The following is a 19,166-nucleotide window of genomic DNA, read 5'->3' on the forward strand; positions in this document are numbered from 1 at the left end:
CCCCATATGTGCACAGCAGACACATCGCAGCCATGATTTCTATAACTGCTAAAAACATAGTTTTGATACAAAGGAATATGTGTTCAGCTGCCACAGTGCAGCCATTATTTCTGTAACTGCTAAAAATGCAGTTTTGTGAGGCAGGTATTTCTGTTGGGCTGGTAAATGTACCACACAGAATCCCCCATGCTTTCCCGGACTTCTTGTTGAGGGAGGGTAGGGCAAGTGGGGTTCATCTAGTGGAGGTCTTCTTTCATCAGGGAGCGGTACGTCAAGATCTTCCTTCTGTCTTTCATTGGAGAGCGTGGAGCGATGCCCCCCCTTTCTTTCCTTCCCTTTCCAGGTCCACGGGGAGGACCTCAATTCTAGGAGGGAATGGAATTAGTAATCTAATAGGAGATAGATAAAAACCGGTTTTAGAATCTTTCACTGACAGTCTTCCCGGAAGGTTGAGATCAGTGGGACAAGGCATATATTGACATTTATCAAGGTACTTGAACAATATCATCTAACAAATTACTTAACAATTCAAAGACAGGATTGAACTTTTACAAAATATTTTCATTACCTATTTCTGTAATAACACTGAAGAAAAGTACTCCCTGTTAGATAGATATACCTAAGGACCTACCTATTCCCTTCTGCTTTTTCGTTTTCTTGCTTCTCATTCTCCAGATGTCTCCTCTATTTGACTTTCCTTTGGCTCCTCAATCAGCTGGAAAGTGTGTCTGGGGTGACAACTTTTTACTGATTAATGTGGACCCATTTCCTTCTGACAGCTCTCCTTTGAGGATGCAGATTCTGTAGGTGACAGGTGAAATTTTGTTTACAATTTCAAAGGGACCACGCCAGGAGGGGAGACATTTCTGCTTCTTAGTTTGGTTCCTCTGAAAATTGTACCAGTAGACACTGTCTCCTACGTAGTATTCCTTTAAGGTTGTGTCACAATCGCTCCTGGATTCAGTCGGTTCCACACCACTTTCCCAAGTGTCCCTTAAGCCCTCCTGCTCACCTGCAGTCTCCTCTTCTGCTGGGAGTCCGAATCTCCGAATCCTCAAGGTCTCTTCTCTGGAATGCAGATGGGGTCTGCCTCGAGAGGAAGCCACCCTGCCCCTCTAACTCGGGGCCTAGGGGGGCCCCCAAACCGGGGCAGACCGATGAAGGGGAAAAAGCCAACAGGCACAAAAAACCCCTTCCTTGTTGGGTATGGTGACAGGATGCCGACAGGATACCAGGTCGGAATGATTGGAATAGACCGAATGAACAAACCTCCACAGGGGGAGTAGGAGGGGAGAGGCGAATAGTAAACGGAGAGAAAAAGAAAGGAAAAAGGTGAGAGCCTAAGGTAGCGAAAACAGGAGGACTGAAATGGGAGAGGGAAGCCAGAGAGGAACAAGAGAAGTCGGGAAGGCAAGGCGAGACGGACAAAATCACTGGAGAAGGAAGAGAATGGCAGGGCTCTGAAGAAAGGACTGGAGCGTACCAACCCGGAAGCCTAACGCGAATAGGTTGCAACGCGCGGACTTCCGGGTTGGCGCTCGTAATAAAGGACGCCGCTGGTCAGAAGGCGGAAAGCTAGACCGCTGCTGGAGAACGCACAGCGGCGTAATGGCTTACTCAATGGCCGCTCCAGCGCCAGCGTCTCCACAACTGCCAGCCACCGCCGTGCGTGACAGTATGCCCCCCTCCAGATCCGAATCCTCTGGGTTTTCCCGGATGTGTCCGGTGAAAACGCTTGACCAGTTGAGGAGCATGTACATACGACCTGGGTTCCCAAGAATCTTCGGAACTGGGATAGTTCTTCCAAGACACAAGATATTCCAATCTGGAATCTAAGATGGCAGATACCTCGTATTCTTCTGGTACAGACTTGGGATTACCCAATATCCCTGTGGTCTTTCTAACAGGGGTGCCTGGATCAACTGAACGGAGAAGGGAGGAGTGAAAGACCGGGTGTACTCGAGACATGGACTTGGGGAGTTGTAATTTGTACGCCACTGGGTTAATTCTCTTGATTATTCTGAAGGGTCCGATAAACCGGGGGGTTAGTTTGGTCGGGTGTACCCATCTAGGCAAGTATTTAGTAGATAACCAGACCCGATCGCCCTCCTGCCAATCGGGACCTGGTAAACGACCTCGATCAGACAAATCCTTATACCTGCGTCTGGCAGATACTAAACTTTGTTGGGCGGTAGTGTGGGCTGTGGTTATTTGATCTAAGGTGGATTCAATGGTGGGTATATTAGTGGGTGAGGAAAAAACCGGAAGAATACTGCGAGGGTGGAAACCATAGGAACAAAAAAAAGGGCTGAGTCCCGTTGCCGAGTATACAGCGTTGTTATATGCGAATTCTGCGGTGGGCAGAAGGCTCACCCAATTGTCCTGATTCTTATTGACATAGCATCGGAGGTATTGCTCAAGGGAGGCATTGAGGCGTTCTGTCTGACCATTAGTCTGAGGATGGAAGCCTGATGACAAGGCCCTCTTTTTACCTAATCGTTGACATAGGGCGCCCCAAAATCGAGAGGTATACTGACTACCCCGGTCAGAAATGATCTTATCAGGCAGACCGTGGAGCCTAAAGAAGTCCCTAAGGAAAACTTCGGCCATCTCAGTGGCGGACGGCACTCCTTGCAGCGCTGTGAAATAGGCCAGCTTGGTGAAGGTATCAATGGTAACCATGAGTCAGGTCGAACCCTGGGATCGGGGCAGGTCTACTATAAAGTCAGTGGATATTTGGGACCATGGCTGGCTTGGCAAGTCCGGTTGCATCAGCAACCCATAGGGTTTGTGGGTGGAGTTCTTATTCTGGGCACAAACCATACACGATCTACAGTGTTGCTTTACATCGAGAGAAAGTGAAGGCCAAAAAAAAGAGCGAGAGATTAACTCTAATGTACCTCGGACACCCCTATGTCCGGCGGTAACATGGTTGTGACACCATTCCAGAACCTTAAATTGTAAGGACCTAGAGGGAATGTATAAACGCTGTCCCACCAGTAAAAGACCTTTAGACCAACGAAGTTGAGGATGTAAGTCACCCGGCACAGTGGTTGCCAAATAGGGTTGGGTTGCCGTCTTAACCTCTTGAAGAAACGAAGAGACTATCCCCACTATTCTGTTCCGGGGAAACATAGGGTGACTAAATGAAGGAGAGTGGTATTCGGAAGTCTGACACCTAGACAGGGCGTCCGCCAGGCTGTTTTGGGTGCCTGGAATGTAGGTTATAGCAAAGTCATACTGGCTGAAGAAATGCGCCCAGCGAACCTGCCTTGAGTTGACACATTCCATATTTCTGAGAATCCTCAAGTTTTTATGATCCGTACGTAAAGTAAATGGATGTGCTCCGCCTTGAAGCAGGTGTCTCCACTCTTCACAAGCCACCTTAAGAGCCAGAAGTTCCTTTTCGATAACGGAGTAGTTCTGTTGACTTGCGGAAAGGGTCTTAGAAAGATATGCAACAGGATGTTCCTGTCCCTCCTTGAGTTGAAGAAGTACTGCTCCCAAGGCGTTAGCGGAGGCATCAGCCTCTACTATAAAGGGCTGGTTCTGATCGGGTTGAGATAGAATGGGAGCGGAACAGAATCTCCTCTTTAAATCAATAAAGGCTTGATCAGCTGGTTCAGACCAGTGAAACGGCTTGGCATCTTTCTTAAGTAATGAAGTAATGGGCAGCACTATCTGTGAAAAATGTCCGATGAATTTCCTATAGAAGTTGGCTAGTCCCAGGAACCATTGGACTTCTTTCAAAGAAGTGGGTGGGGGCCAGTCTAGGATGGCAGACACTTTCCTTGGATCCATGGTTATGCCTTCCTGGGATAAGATATAACCCAAGTAAGGAACGGAAGACATATTAAATAGGCACTTCTCAGGTTTAACTAATAGGTGTTGAGACTGTAGCCGATGTACGACTGTCTGAAGATGCGATGTATGTTCGGAGGAGGATTTTGAAAAAACCAAGATGTCATCGAGGTATACTATGACACAGAGGTTTAATAGGTCAGAAAACAGGCGATCCATGAAACGCTGGAATATGGCCGGAGCGTTAACCAAGCCAAATGGCATCACTCGATACTCAAAAAGGCCAAACGGTGTCCGAAAGGCCGTCTTCCATTCATCCCCGTCTCTTATCCGGAGAAGGTGGTAGGCACTCCGCAGGTCTAATTTAGAGAAGACGGTTGAACCCTGGACTGCTTCCAATATGTCTGCTATCAAAGGCATTGGATAACGGTCGCGGACTGTGACCTTGTTGAGACTCCGATAGTCAATGCATGGTCTTAACTCCGAGGAATCCCTCTTAGGAATGAAGAAAAAAGAGGCTCCAGCCGGTGATTTGGAGGGACGAATGAGGCCATTGGTCAGATGGGAGTCCAAGTAATTGCGAAGCGCCCTCTTCTCCAATAGAGACAAGGAAAACATGCGACTAAACGGAACCAGGGCATCTGGCACCAGCTCGATGGCACAGTCTTCCAGCCTATGCGGAGGGAGATCCAAGACAGAATTGTCTTTGAAAACTTCCTTGAACTTAGCCAATTCTGGGGGAATCTTACATATTTCATTTACTCCTTCTTGTTGGGGGGTAAGGACTTGTACCAGATCTTCTGAAACATGTAGTAAACAGTTTTGTTTACAATATGAGGAGGTAAGGCCAGGGTGTTCTGTGCCCAATCGATGAGCGGGTTATGCCTCCTCAGCCAGGGAATTCCGAGGATTACTGGAAAATGGGCTGCTCGAATTAGATCAAATTGTATCTGTTCCGAATGCTGGAGAATGCAGGCCTTCAAGGATACAGTGGAATGGGTGATAGGCCCCGATGAAAGCGGAGTACCATCAACTCCTTCCACCTTCTGGACTTCTTCCCGTTTCAACAGAGGGAGACCTTGTTTGTGCGCCCACTCGGTATCCATAAATACTCCGTCGGCGCCACAATCCAGTAGAGCCATGGTGGTAAGGACTTCTGTCGGGGTTTCCAACTGGATGGGAACAGCCATAAGGCGGGAGTCCATGGTGGTTGGATGAGAAGCTACAGTCACTGTAACATAGGGACTTGCGGTCTGACCTCGGTTACTCGTCCCCTTTAGTTCCGAGGTTGTTCGTTTCCCGGGCGTCTAGGCGGGACTTCATGACAGTTCCGAAGCAAGTGGGTACCGGATCCACAATACATGCAGAGGCCCGCATCCCTCCGACGTCTTCTCTCTTCAGGTGTCAAAGGGGATCGTGCGGACCCAACTTGCATCGGTTCCTCCTTATTACTGGAGTGAGACAGGGAGGGCATAGGGTAGGCACTTGGTAGAGGGGCGACGGATGCTTTCTGTTTCTTCCTTTCCGCCTTGCGTTCACTGAGGCGGTAGTCAATCTGTGTTACGATGGAGAATAAGTCCAACAGGGTTGTAGGACGGGCTATCCTGGCCAGCTCATCCTTTATCTCTTCTTTCAATCCTCGACGGAAAATCGTATACTGGGCCCTTTCTGGCCAACCTGCCTCTGAGGCCAAACGTTTAAAGGTGGAGATGTATGTCAGCAGGTCACTGGAACCCTGTTGCACATCCAAGAGTTCTTCTGCAGCCACATGTGTGATCTCGGGTTGTTCAAAAGTCTGGCGCAGTAAGGTAAAAAAAAAACCATAATCTCTGATAATAGGGTTATTGTTGGTCACTAGGGGGGTGGCCCAAGCTAAGGCATTTCCTATCATGTTAGATATCATGTACCCCACCTTGGCGTGATCATTAGAGAACATCAGAGGTCTAAAGGCAAAATAAATGGAGCAGGCTTCCAAGAATTCTTTTAAGCGCTTCGGGGTGCCGTCATATTTGCCTGCAGATAAGGCCATAGGAGGTAAGTCGTAATCTCTAGCTTCCCGATTAGAGATCATCTGCCTCAGGACTGCATTATCTGCCTTCACGTTCTGCAATTCAACGTTCATGGCCTGGACCGCGGCCACTAATTCTTGTATTTGTTCGGGGGTGGCCATACTTCTTTTTAGGCATTGCAAACTGTCACAATCGCTCCCGGATTCAGTCGGTTCCACACCGCTTTCCCAAGTGTCCCTTAAGCCCTGCTGCTCACCTGCAGTCTCCTCTTCTGCTGGGAGTCCGAATCTCCGAATCCTCAGGTCTCTTCTCTGGAATGCAGATGGGGTCTGCCTCGAGAGGAAGCCACCCTGCCCCTCTAACTCGGGGCCTAGGGGGGCCCCCGAACCGGGGCAGACCGATGAAGGGGAAAAAGCCAACAGGCACAAAAAACCCCTTCCTTGTTGGGTATGGTGACAGGATGCTGACAGGATACCAGGTCGGAATGATTGGAATAGACCGAATGAACAAACCTCCACAGGGGGAGTAGGAGGGGAGAGGCGAATAGTAAACGGAGAGAAAAAGAAAGGAAAAAGGTGAGAGCCTAAGGTAGCGAAAACAGGAGGACTGAAATGGGAGAGGGAAGCCAGAGAGGAACAAGAGAAGTCGGGAAGGCAAGGCGAGACGGACAAAATCACTGGAGAAGGAAGAGAATGGCAGGGCTCTGAAGAAAGGACTGGAGCGTACCAACCCGTAAGCCTAACGCGAATAGGTTGCAACGCGCGGACTTCCGGGTTGGCGCTCGTAATAAAGGACGCCGCTGGTCAGAAGGCGGAAAGCTAGACCGCTGCTGGAGAACGCACAGCGGTATAATGGCTCACTCAATGGCCGCTCCAGCGCCAGCGTCTCCACAACTGCCAGCGACCGCCGTGCGTGACAGGTTGTCTTTAAATCATGTTGAGTTTTCATCTCCTCTGCCGATTTCTCCAGATTCCGCTGACCGTACGCAAAAGCATGCTGAAGGTGTTTTCGTAGATTCTCAACATATTCATGTGTTGTGGAGGCATTTATCAGTGTCTGCTCTTGTGTTCTATAGAGCAGATGCTGAGGTAGTACCATCCTTCGTCCAGTTATTAGCTCAAATGGAGACATTTTGGTCTCAGAAGAAGGTGTAGATCTGATGGCCATCGGGACAAGTGGTAATCGGATGTCCCAACTTGACCCCGAATCTGCCACAAACATTTTTAGAAGGCTCACAATTGTTTTATTGTACCGCTGAAACTCCCCCACTAGAGGATGTGTGGTATGCAATATGAAGTTTCCTTTTTACCCCAAGTATCTCCCACATCTTTGTCATCACTTCGCTGGTGAAGTAACTTCCCTGGTCTGACTCAATCCTTTGGGGAAGGCCAAAATGCGAGAAGATGTGGTTGATCATCAGGGCAGCTGCTCTTTCTGCCTTGCAATTTGGGTCCTCTAGACATTTCACCCATTTGGTGAACAAGCATGTTAACATGTACTTGTTCCCCCGAGAGGAGCGAATCACGGGCCCGATAAAATCTACTTGTAAATCTGTCCAAAGCAGTGTCATCCCCCTCTTCTGGAGGGGAGCTCAGTGAGTGAGTGAACTTGGCTGAAATTGTGCACACACATGACACCCCTTCAAGTATTGGTTGAGGTCCTGCCCCATGTGTGGCCAGTATGCAACCTCCCGCAAGATTTCTAGAGCAGTATGAAACCCCTGATGACCGGCGGTGGACGTGTCATGGGCGTGACTTAGCATCAGGCTTTGGAATGAGGTAGGTAACAACCCACTGGTCACACCCAGAGATGGATCTCCTTACCAACAAACCATCTTGGATTCAGAACATTTTGGGACACTTCATCAACACCCTGAAGTCCTCTTTCCCAATGTAATCGGTTTCCGCCAAAGGAAAGTTCTCAAGGTCCTCAATGTGTTGGTAAAATGTCCCAATAATCGGATTCCCTTTTTGTGCCGTGATTAAATCAGCATCTGGGGTCTCCTTACTCCAGTGGGCAGTTGAGAGTTCATTGTGAGCATTTGTCTGGGACCTGGTGACAGCAGTGATCTGGATTTCCCCCAACATGGACTCAATCTCAAGGAGATCCCCTGTATGGCTCCGGTTTTGGCCAACTGATCAGCCAGGTCATTTCCAGTTTTGTCTGGTCCCTCTATTCTAGAATGACCCTTAATCTTTTTCCTATAGATGGTCATCCCAATAGAGGTGACCAGATCATCAATATGTTGTATGAGCTTGCTATGTTTAAGTAGTTTGTTATTGGCACACAGCATGCCTCTGGTTCTCCAATTAATTAGGCGCTCCACTAACCCGTTCCGGACATAATCTGAATCAGTGATTATGACCAGTTCGTGGAGTCGGTGTTGCACAGCAGTGAGGATGGCCTGATGATCTGCCATCAACTCCACCACCTGACTACTGCAGGGACCGATTTTGCACCCAGCGAGGGGTCCGGGGCTTCATCCACCCAGGCATTCCCAACACAGGCCACCAGTTCCTTTCCCCATTGTTGTCAGCATGGTAGGAGCACCCGTCCACATAAACTGTGGGCATCCCCCCACGCTTGCCTTTTTCATAGACTTTGTGCAGGGATTTCAGGTACGCCCCCCATGTTGTCTTGGGTTTTAAGACTTTCGTCCCCTAGACAGTTTTCTCTGGCACAATCATGCAAGTGAGCAAGACCTTGCGCGAGGGGACTCTTCTTGTTTTGGCCATATCTGACCTCCACAGGAAAGCCTTGCATGGACAGAATCCAGAAGGTAATTCTGGAATTACTTACATTTTCTGCCCAGATTCTGTCATTTTGGAGGTATTGCAAAGGCTGGTGTGGGGTCTCCACTATGATGTGCTCCCCCTGGATGAACGGGCAGTAATCTTTCAATGGCCACACCTTTGCCAGGAGAGCCTTCTCACAATCGTTGAATTTTTCCTCCACAGAGGATAAAGTCTTACTTGCATAGGAGATGACTTTATTGACCTTGTCATGCTTTTGGTATAATACTGCTGTCTCACTGGACCCCCTTCAACAGATGGATCAGGGGTCCTTTGACCTCTGCGTAATCCTCAATGAACTTCCTACTGTAGTTAGTCTGTCCAACAAGGCTTCTTAGCTCACACAGAGTTGTGGGGTCTTTCAGTTTTAGTAGTGCTTCCACTTTCTTTGCCTGGGGACAGAGACCCTCAGGGGTTATTTCATGTCCCAAGAAGTTGACACAGGTCCCACTCCACTCTGCCTTCTGGAAGGACAGTTTTGCTCTGGCAACCCTCCACTGGGTCAGAACATAGCGGATTTCTGCTATGTGTTCCTCCACAGTTGAGCATTTAATCAGGACATCATACACATAGGCCAGGCTACCCTTTCACCCAAGTCGGGCATGGCCTTGTGTAGGAAGATGTTGAATTTGTTGCCGGAGTTTATGTATCCAAAGGGAGTCCGGCTCAAAGTGTACTGTTGCCCCCCGAAGATAAATGGCAGCTTGTACTGGTCCTCCCTACTGACGTACACAGTCCAGTATCCATTTGTCAGGTCAATGGTGGGGTAGACCTTTGACCCCTGGATTTGGTCCAGCCCTTGGTCAATGTAGGGAAGAGGCCATCGGAACATGTGGACCGGTTTGTCCAGCTCCCTAAGGTCTGCAAAAAGTCTCCAACGGCCATTTGGTTTTAAAATCCCCAGCACCGGATTATTAAAGCTGCTGTGGACTGGACGAATTATCCCACGGGACTCTAGGTTTTTGATAATTTTTGTCAGGGACTCCATAAACGCGAGAGGCAAGCGGTATTGTTTCACGAATACAGGAGTCATCCCAGGGTCCGTGGGAATTGAGGTATTATGTATCTCGGTGCGACCACAAAGATATCTTGAAAATCCAAGAACACCTGTTTCAACTTTTGCTTTTGTTCCTCATTCTCACAGGCATCAGAGAGGTTGACCTGCTCTTCAACCATTTGCCTGAAGCCTGAAAAGACATTGGGTTTCACGATCTCAGTGGCCTCCTCCAGCTGGGTGGAGCGGTCTCTGGTTAAAGTGTTGACCTGGACAGAGGTTTTCAGGTAGGAGAGGCAGTCATTGTGAACATGGAAGATCACCTCATCCTTCCTGATGTCACAGGTCACCTCTTTCACCCCATAAGGGCAGGAACAGTACACCAGGAAATTCCCCCCTTGCCGGGTGAAAATCCTTTCTGGCGGTATGTCACAATCATTGTCATTGTCATAGCAGCCACTGGGGATTGGTCCTATCAGTTCATTTCTGAGATCCATGGAAAAATGCTGGTCATCAACCGCCATTTCAATAATGGTGCCTGCGCCCAGAGTGATACTCCTAAGGTTGTTGTTTTCCACCACTATTGGAATGATGTTGTGTTCTACATTAACTAATGGTGTTGGTTTTAACCCTAACGCCTGCTGTTGGAGTGTGGGATGTTTCAACCCACTAGTCCAAGCCCTGCAACATTACTGTGCATTGCGGACAGCAGAAGCCTCAGAAATGGCCGCCGGAAAGCATGCCGCTCGCCAAAATCACCCCAAAACAGCGCAGTAAAAATTGGAAAAAATAGGCTGCTATCCACTTTTGCCTATCTTAGTGAGCACAGGAGATCACTGCAAAAACCCACCATTGCTCTACCCACAAAGTAGCCTGAAATCACTTGAAAAAGCAATGCTGATTGCTAAAAAGAAACACAGAGCTGTTTGGAAATCCGTATTCTGGGTTGTCAAATTTGAAAGAAATTATGGCTCACAAAGCACCTAAAAGATCCAAACTCCTTGTTGGGTGTTCCACATTATTCTACTGCAAGAATCCACATAAAGACAATGGGCCTCATTACGACCCTGGCGGAAACCGAAAAACGATGGCGGAAATGCAATACCGCCATCGAATAGCGCTCGGTGCGACTATGACACGTCACCGCAAAGTACGATGCCATTAGCGACACCGTAGTGAACGCCAACGCTAACTGCACCAAGTACGCGCGCGCACGCCATACCAAACCGTAATTACCACCATGGCGCAACGGTACGCGAATTCTGACCCTAGCGGACATGCACCTAACGCCATCAAGCACGGCGGAAAGTACCATTCCGCCATGGTGAGAAGTACGGCATCGCGAATCAACCGTAAACGGCCCCACTGAGTGCCTGTACACCGCTCCCTGGCCACATTGTACAACTCCCCGTAGGTGCAATGAAGTCACACAATGCAACCAGTGAAATGTACTAGTCATCCATGCCTGCCAACGAACACATGAATCTCAAGAGGGGCCAATGGGAGCTGCAGGGCACAGATGGCACGAATACAGAAGCCATCCCAATGGACATGACCTCAGTCTCCCACCAAGAAACGCACGCAAACACAGGCACCTGTGACCAGCAATATTCCGAAAATCACATCATTCCACCAATCCACCTGGCTGACCGGCATCTGTTACACAAAAGCAAATCCCCCGCCCATGAGCAGGACATCATTAAAACAGTCATATTGGCAGCCCTCATCCCTGACCTCACTGGGCTTCGTAGGCAAACGCGCCCAGCACAGTACCACGCAACTATACTCCGAAGCTGGAACCCAATGCAGATCTCCTCACAATACATCGCTCCCCAAATAGGAATATGCCACATCACTTGCAAAGAAGAACGCTACACGGTCCATATCAGAATAGAAATTTAATGCACAACAAATTCACCAAGCCCATACAGCCATTAGGCCATGAACTCCAAAACACATTTCACCATTGTGGGCTGCATCCGCAATAAATGACCAGCTACTTCTTGTGTGATGCCCTGTTCCTTCATGGTACACAGGGGCTACATTCTCGTACGAAAAGGCAACATGGAAGCGCCTAGAACCGCAGGGCCGTCCCAATAGGGAGGCACTAGTCCAGCTGAAAGGCCGAAATGTTGCTCCTAGCCACTAGTACTGCGTAAGGGCATGTGGCCCATTGGCGATCGTCCCATAAGATCGTAATGCTGCTCCACTGATGAACACGAAGCAGCAGGTGTCGGGAGTAAAATCCATCTGCAGGAGTGGCATACAGATGGCAGTGGCAAAAGGGGAGGAGATACCTGTCAACCAAATGAAATGAAAAAGAACAGTATGGCCATCAGAACTTCATTAGTATTACTCACTTCAATGATCACACCAAATCCACAGCCATATGCATGCTAGCCCACTCCAAAGGATCATCACCACCCAAAAACCACTTGCGAATCATAACTATCTATATCGAGGTGAAAACACCATCACAAACGAGTGTACCTGTGCATGCGTCTGTTAAAACAGAATCCATCAGATGGGATTGGTAACGTGCATAGACACAAGTGTCTGAAGGCGCGTCGAGACAGGGAGGGCTCAACAAGGCCAGATAGACGATGGTCCCACTATGGCAGCCCTGCATCACATAGCGCAGGGGAGGCGGACAGATTCCAAGAAGCCCTGTACATGGCAAACTCTGTATCAATTCATCTGTCCATGCATCCATTCATCATTCCCTCATCCCGTAATGAGAACGCCTGTTTCCATACTCACATAACATGTGAAATTTCCATTGAGTCTGTGCGTTATGCAGCCTGCAAAATCCACTGTGCCCCAGCCCGTAATTCCAGTGTTGTGAAGTAACATGTATTTGGGAACGTCCGGCCTCATCGTCCACTTCGCCATTGCGCATCCCGAACTATTCATATCAATCATTGCATCCTCGCCATGGCCCCTGTCCCAAGGACATTGAACAATAGAACGTTATATTTGCAGTCAGACCTGTGGGCATCTCCTCGCCGCTAGCTGAAAACCGAAAGCGCCGCCCTTCGAATTCCTCATTTGCAACATCACGTCGAAAAGGCATCTGTGGCCGCTTGAAATCACAAATTAATCCATCTAGTGCGGCTGTGTGTGAAAATGGCAACTGCCTTCACTCACAAATGGGACGCCCCGCCCGTCGTTGAACCTCGGTGCAGTGATGCATGAGGGTCCACCGTTACTCGAGTACTACGTTCCACTGACCCTTCACAAGTCTGTTCGCGACTGCAAAGATAGTATGTGAAACAATGGGACCATAGCCGAATGAACATATCAACCAATGTTACACTGCCATTGGGTACAAATACATGATTGTAATAGCAAGATGCCATTCGTCGAATTGCAGCGTTGTGTGCGGGACGTGCTCGCCCAAAGGGGAGAGCAGCTTGCACAGGTGGAATGAATCACCACAGGTGGAGGCCATACAGCCTGAAAACACATAAATTGCACGCCCAGTCTCCTCCCACAACCACTCCGAAATGCTACCGGCAGGACTAGCTATGTTGGCCCTGGGGGACCTGATAGCACTGCAGGTACTCCAACTTCAAGAAGAAGACGAACACCAACTACAACCGGCCGCACGGAGGAGACGCAGGAGGAGGAGGAGGGCAAGGCAGGGCCAGCAAGGGCCGCCAGCACAGCCACTACCACCACGCAGGCAGCCCGCAATCCCACACCTCCGAGCACATCCGTTCAACCTCACTGATGAGCAGATCCACACCCTCTACCGTTTGGACCGGGACACCATAACCGCCATTGTGGACATGACACAGGCTGACCTTGTCAGCATGATAGATAGCCCAACCGCCATCCCACCCCTACTGAAGGTGGTGTCTGTACTCCACTTCCTGGCCACAGGCACCTACCAGCACACAGTCGGACAGTTGCATGGCATTTCACAGCCACTGTTCTCACGGACACTATTGCAAGTGCTCGATGCCCTCCTGAAGCACGCAGATGACTACATCTCTCTACCACGCTCGGAGCAGGAAATTACGAACACAAAAGTGGGATTCCATGCACTTGCCGGCATACCGGGTTGCATTGGTGCCATCGACTGCACCCATGTGGAATTGGTCGTCCCACATGCCATGGAGGCCCAGTACCGCAACCGGAAACAATTTAATTCTCTGAATGTACAAATGGTGTGTGACTCCAACAGGATCATTACACATTGTTGTGCCCGATTCCCTGGATCAACCCATGATTCTATGATCTTGAGGAACTCTACAATACCACGCTACATGGAGCGACGCGCAGGGAACAGATCCTGGCTACTCGGTGAGTCTCATTTCATGCATGATGATGTGGGGTATGTGATGCGGCAATGACCTGGCAGGAAGGGGGGGGGGGTGCGTACGTAGCAATGGCATTCCACATGATTCGTTTATCGTCCACATACAGGTGATGCCGGATATCCACTGAAGAGATGGCTCCTCACACCAGTCCGGAACCCACGGGACCAGCATGAGGAGGACTACAACCATGCCCACTCACGTACCCGTGTAGTCATAGAACAGGCATTCGGCCTACTGAAGACTCGTTTCCGGTGCCTCAGCAGGTCTGGCGGGGCACTCCTGTACCGCCATGTGAAGGTTGCGAAGATGGTGATGGCATGTGTCATGCTACACAACATGTGCGTACGTAGAAATGTGCCCATGCCCCCTGACGCAGAACTGCAAGCACCTGAAGATGGTCATGATGAGGGTGGGGATGTGGCAGCACCTCAAGGAGTCTGCGAGGCACAGGAGGGCCGTGACATTCGTCAGCATCTCATAGATGCATGCTTCTAGCACTCACGCCTGGTGGCTGATACATGGACACGGGACTCGTGGCACTGTGTGTGTATGGTACATACACAATATGGACTGTACGCCTATAATGGCCTCGTACACAAAGATCAATGTCCACACATCTCATTGGTTGATCGTGCATTGTTTATGGCATATGTGATATCATGTTAAACACCCTATCGACCCGCCACCCAAGTGAGCCCAACACCCCCCCTCCACCCTCCTACCTCCCCCCCGAACACCAGTGTCCAGAGATGCTCATTGCCAGTGGGCAGTCGCTATTGCAAGCCCCCTCTGCGGGTATCAGGGGCACCCCTGCCTGTGGAGCGCAGGTTCCTCCCAGATCTACGTTGGGGGCTGCCCTGGACGGAACTTGCAACGGATGATGTCTCTGCCTGCTCACGTCCATGCATGTCCCTAAGGGTTTGTGAGAGCTCAGTGAGCACACGGCGCACTGCGGCAAGTTCGGCACATACGTCTTTGGACGTCGCATGCAGTTCCCCCCTCAGGCTCTCGGTGCTACTCTCCATTTGGACTCTCAGGCACTCGGTGATACTCTCCATTTGTGCCCTTAGTGTCTCTGTACTTCTCTCCATTTCTGCCCTAAGTGTCTCAGTTGATGTTTCTATGTCTGCCTTAGTGCCCCCACATTCATCGGCATGGTCCTTGAGGAGCGTGGCCAGTTGCTGCTGTTGCACGATTAACTGGTCGAGGGACTGTTGCCTCTGCTGGGCCATGGCCATTTGCGGTGGTGTCACAGAGTGGCTGTTCGCCTCATGTTGCCCTGCCACAGGGCTTGTGGGGGATGGCCAGTCGTCGTCTTGTGGGTGCCCCTGCGTGGTATCCTCATGGTGTACGGGATGGAACAGACAGGGGGATTGGGACAGGTCATGGATGGATCTGACTTCGACATCCCCGTTTTCTGTGTCGGAGCATGCTGCCATTAATGCAGTGTCACCTATGGTGCTGCTGCCACCAGAAGCAGTGCCTACTGTGGCATCCATTGGGGGGACCTGTGGTGGTGGTGGTGTGGGCATGCTGGCTGCTGGGGTGCCTGTTGGAGTTCCCTCCTCTGTGCTGCCACTTGATTTGTGCTGCTGCCGTGTCTTGATGCGTGCAGCTGAGGTGGAGGGTCTTTGGCCGTTGGTCTTGGCCCTGAGTGGAAGCGCCCCCAAGTTAGCACGATCCTCCCCGCAATGGGAGACAATAATGGACACTCCCGTAATGGGAATAAGGCCAAGACAGAGTGCGGGTGAGCGTAAGTGGGAGTTTATCCAAAGAATATGGCATGCAAAGAACTCTGCAACCTCCGAGAGCGCTCTGCCTGACAATCGCAAAGGCAGGCGTATTTCTAATACAAAAAACGTCATCAGAACCTACACACTATAGGGGGCACAAGTTAATTGGGATTGGGTGGCGTCGACTAACTATAGGTGTTGCTGCAGCATGGTTGGTCCGGGTGAGATGTCGTCACTGGTCAGCCTCGTGGGTTGGGTTGGGCCTGGCAGGCCGGCTCGAGGTCATCCGGGCGGTGTTGGTACGCTGGGGCAGCCTGTGACAAAGATGAATGCCTTCCCTGACTTAGGCGCCCTAGATCATGCACATTGCAGTTACTTAAAACCCCATATCTAACTTCTACAGTAAATCTTTCAATCAATACAACACAGGAGGAATGCACCTTGTGAGGGGTCTGGTGGTCATCTGTTGGATTTACCGGTGTTCTGACGTCTGGTATTTCAGGTCGAGGGGCTGGGCTCTGGGGGGCTTGTGCCGGGTGGTACATGTTTTATTACTACGTTAGAAGCTACTATGAAGGGGGCTCTGTGTCTTGTCCCATTGTCGGGGGTCTCCTTGGGGTGGTCTGGGGGATTGTGGGATTTACGAGAGGGTGCTGGTAGATCAGTGGATTCAAACGTAAGTTTATTATCGTGCTGTAAATAACGCAGGTGGCGGCCGGTGGCCTTGGATGCTGTGTTGGGGCCTCTGACTCTCTGAAGTAGTTCCAGCTTGGCCGGGGGAGGTGGGGGAGCACGGCACAGGCCTTAGCTTTTTTCTACTTGGCAGGCTTCGTAGGGCGGAAGGGAGAATGGCCTTGCATATATTCACAAAAGGTATTTTCCTCGTGTGTTGCCTAATTTTGAATACAAAACTTTTATATCATTTGTCTTCTTTAAACTACTATACCATACATATATACTTCGAGTTCATTAAACATTTCGTTAATATATTCAGTCTGAGTACCTTTTTGTTACCTAACATTATATTCACTACAGTATTTGATTATTTTATGTACATTAGACGTTACATGAGGTAGTTCTAGGTTATGGCCTACAGAGATTGATACTCGCCGCTTGGGGTGATTAAGAAAACATATACGAGTTCAGGTTTCTACATAAAATTGAGAGAACACTTATACAGATAAAGGTTATACGTTTTGTCGACATCTTTCTCTGTAGTTATAGCAGCATTAGTCCAGACCTGGGGTGACATCATATAACGTTACATCTTTATGGTTGATTCACAGTTTACAGAATCTGTTTAAACAGAGGTAGTTCGTTAATACCAATACTTGAATTATTTTCTACTTTCTTCAGATAGTGATGCTTCAGCTTTTTCCCCGTCACCCCGGCCTCGCGGACCAGGTCATGCGGGGTGCAATATTACATTGTGAACGATAAAATGTTACAGTGTTAGCATCTCGGGTTAGCTCATACCCGACTTTCTCATGGGAACGCGCTCGCAGCGGATCTACCAGGGCTACGGCGGCAGGGATACTTGGAAAGCCCTCCAAAGGTGGGGGCCGCGCTACAGCGCGCTGAACTCACGCCATCTTTGCTGGGCAAGAAGGCTTCTAGGCCTATCTAAACGTTAGTGTGAGTGTATGATGGATATGTGGGGGCAATGTCATCGGCGGGCAAGCCCTCCTCCACCTGGGCCCGGGTGGCATGGGGGGACGCTCGGCGAGCCATGGTCCTCACCTGGGGAAAATGATGCAGGAGAGGGGGGCCTTTAAGGCCTGTCCTCCCCTACATTTCCCCCCTTTCGTTACTAAAGTAACGAATTCTTCAGGTCTTCCAACCTTCTGCACTCTTGTTCCTCTACTATCGCGTCATCCCATGCAGGTGTTCCCTTGATGGGCATCCATGCCCTACACACCCCCCTTAAGCTCTCTCCTCTTCTAGCATATTCGTCTGGTGTGCACGTTAAATATATACAGTCACCACTTTCCTCCAAATCTACCCAGACCTCTGTGTACCATTCTAATTCCACGTTTCGGGGCTCCTTGATAGTGGTATGCCATAGCTTGTCTACTATGTCCTTGTCACGGTACATAGGCACTAACCGGTACTGGGGGGTGTTATCTATCCCTGTCTGCACATATACTTCTTGTGTTGCCCTCATTGTACCACCAGAGTTGCCCATTGTCACCACCATCATTGCGCCGTTAGGGACCGCATTTGCACAACATCGGAGGCCCAACTGGCACAGGCAGAACGCCACGAGGAGGAACACCACAGCTGGTACCAGAAATTTCATTGTTATTCCAAGCCAAGAGGGAACCCAGGAGAAGATATTGTCGAACCACGTGCTGGCTTCTGCTCCACCTTCCATCTTCATCTTCTCTCCCAGATTATGTACTGCTTCGATCACGTGGGATAAGGAACCATTTTCCGCGTCTTCAGAAGGTACGAAAGTGCAGCAGGCACTTCCTATTTTTCGGCAAACACCTCCGTCAATCGCTGTCAGTAGGTCCAGAACATACCTGTTCTGCATGGTCATCAGGCGTAGAGCTCGCAGTTCTACTTTTATTATGTTAAACCCTTCTTCAGTGTCATTGGCTAACTGAATCAGTTCCCACCGTGTTATCTGGAGCCATTTTGCATTTGCCCTTGCTTGGACACTTGAAATTAGCGAGGCAAAGAATGTTTCTACAGAGCTGAACAGCCGGTACCTGTCTGGGATCTGTGCCAATAAATCAGACGAAGCTTGAGATATGTAATTTGATGCCCGTCTGTTCCGTGATAGCTCTTCTCCCTTCTCTCCGGAGGACAGGACATAGAGGTGTGATTTTGCAGTGGGAGGAACCACACCCTGGTGCATGTTCCCTGGCATCCTTTTATTTTCGTCAACGTGGCTTTCTGGAATCACCATTAGGGCCGAGTGCAGAGTGGCCATCGAGCAGCTGCCGCTCCATGCCTGGGGAAGGTGCAAGTAGGCCTGGTTCCCACATACCCAGTATGTGTCCATCAATGCGGCTGTTCCTTTTCTCATCTCTGGGATGGTGAGGGTTTTGTTGCAGTTTTTATTCGTCCCTATTGCCACTTTTCCTTCTCCCTTAAAACATAGTTCGTTCTTGATCTCACTTTGTAGCTTGAAGGGTTTTTCCATTGCTGTTACCCATGTCAGTTTGGAAATGTGCTCCTTCCATACTGGTGTGCATGTTTCTTCCATCCATCGCAGTCTGGCTGGTTGGACACCTCTCAGTGCTTCCGCTTTGCACAGTACTTCTTCATCTTTCCATTTGTTTTCAGAAAACAGTGTCCCTTGTATCGCAAAAAATGGTTCTTTGAGACATACCACTCCAGCTGCTTTTGGGTAGCACGTTTTTTCAGTCTGTATAATCTTGAAAGCGACGTCGTGTGCCTGGAAGGTGTTTTTTATACGGCATAGCGTGAGATGAAGGAGACACTGGGCATCTACAATGGGCAATTCTCTGGGCAACAACACTTTAGGTGTGCCTGATGCATGG

This window comes from Ambystoma mexicanum, chromosome 8 (assembly GCF_040938575.1).
Source record: "Ambystoma mexicanum isolate Mex_15411 chromosome 8, UKY_AmexF1_1, whole genome shotgun sequence".
NCBI lineage: Eukaryota > Metazoa > Chordata > Amphibia > Caudata > Ambystomatidae > Ambystoma > Ambystoma mexicanum.